Source organism: Dipodomys ordii, unplaced genomic scaffold (assembly GCF_000151885.1).
Source record: "Dipodomys ordii isolate 6190 unplaced genomic scaffold, Dord_2.0 Scaffold9883, whole genome shotgun sequence".
NCBI lineage: Eukaryota > Metazoa > Chordata > Mammalia > Rodentia > Heteromyidae > Dipodomys > Dipodomys ordii.
This window is the reverse complement of record NW_012277095.1, coordinates 1-1,614: the sequence shown is the minus strand read 5'-3', so window position 1 is coordinate 1,614 and position 1,614 is coordinate 1. Positions and strand designations below refer to the sequence as shown.

The 1,614-nt window shown below is 35.2% G+C and overlaps 1 long non-coding RNA gene across 1 annotated transcript; it reads left to right on the top strand.

Moving 5' to 3' along the window:
- The first annotated feature begins 381 nt into the window (after positions 1-381).
- LOC106002403 lies at positions 382-1,537 on the top strand. Its single transcript, XR_001175920.1, has 2 exons — positions 382-744; positions 1,244-1,537. It is a non-coding gene; the product is annotated as an uncharacterized LOC106002403 (long non-coding RNA).
- The last annotated feature ends 77 nt before the right edge of the window (positions 1,538-1,614 follow it).

Genomic DNA, 1,614 nt, shown 5'->3' with positions numbered 1-1,614 from the left:
CAATAAAGGTTCTAGTCAGTCATTTACTCTAGTTATGAATTTAATTCACTATAATTTAAATTAAGTTTAATATTAATACCCTTTTAAAAACATGCAATCATGACTATTCCAGTTTATGTTATAAAGAAGTTAGGCTTGCCAAGTGCCAGTGGTTCACACCTGTAATCCTAACTACTCAGGAGGGTGAAATCTGAGGATATCTGTTGCAAGCCAACCTGGGCAGGAAAATTCACACAACTCAATATCTCCTATTAATCACAGAAAAAGCCAGAGGTGGCATTATGGCTCAAGTGGTAGAGTGCTAGCCTTGAGCAAAAGGAGCTTAGGGACAGAGCCCAGGCCCAGAATTCAAGCCACAGGACCTGCAAAAAAAAAAAAAGGCTTTGGCTATGATAGGTTTGATCTAATTTAATTTGCAAATCATTTGTTGAATACTTCAGGTATAGGAGAGAGTAATCTATAATAGCATTTATTCTTCATTGATTTAAAATTGTTTGTTATCTTCAGTTTATTTTAGTGACCTTAGGTACTATATGGATAATAGAGTAAATGAGTAATAGAGGGAAAAAAGGAGCCATGTGTATTTTAAAGTGTTACTAATATATACTCTCTAAACAGGTGGTACCAGGAGAGACTGCACTAGCATTTTATAAAGCTAAGAATCCTACTGACAAACCGATAATTGGAATTTCTACATACAATGTTGTACCATTTGAAGCTGGGCAGTATTTCAATAAAATTCAGGTAAACTGAATGCACATATTATACATATGATAAGGGCCCATGAAACTGTTTAATACAAAACTTCTTAACACTGTCATAGTAGTTACTTGTAATATCTAAAAATCATTTCTTTTTGTTGTTGTTGTTGTTGGTCGTGTGTCTGGGCCTGGGCGCTGACCCTCAGCTCTTCAGCTCAAGGCTAGCACTCTACCGCTGAGCCACAGTGCCACTTCCTCATTTCTTTTAAACTTGAAGCTGTTTCTATCATTATTTATACCTGGCTATGTAGAGCGTAAAAGCCGAACCAAATGAGCATTTGTTTTTAAGATTAATTTGATTCTCAATCCTTGAATCAAAACCCAATTGAGATGGAAATCAGATGGTATTATTCTATCATAGAACTTAAAGGTAGGAAATGAACTGTTCCTTTGTTCATTGCTTTGTTTTAGATACTAGAGTGCTTTGTTTTAGATACTAGAGTAGAGGTGTTATTAAACAAGTATCTTTCTGTAACTTCCAGTGCTTCTGTTTTGAAGAACAAAGGCTTAATCCCCAAGAAGAAGTAGATATGCCAGTGTTTTTTTACATTGATCCGGAATTTGCTGAAGATCCAAGAATGGTGAACGTTGATCTCATCACTCTTTCTTATACTTTTTTTGAAGCAAAGGAAGGGGAAAAATTGCCACTTCCAGGCTATAACTGAAGTAGCAACCAAGACCTGCTTCAAATTTGTGATTTTTGAAAAATCATTTATCCTGCCTTCTCTGAAGAGAAATATTCTACAATCGTGTAAATTGAAGCTTCTATTGTTAAATGGCTCTGCTTTTCTTTTTCTCTAATTTATCCCACTTAAAATAGGTTAAGCTTGTACCATACATGCCTATGAAGAAT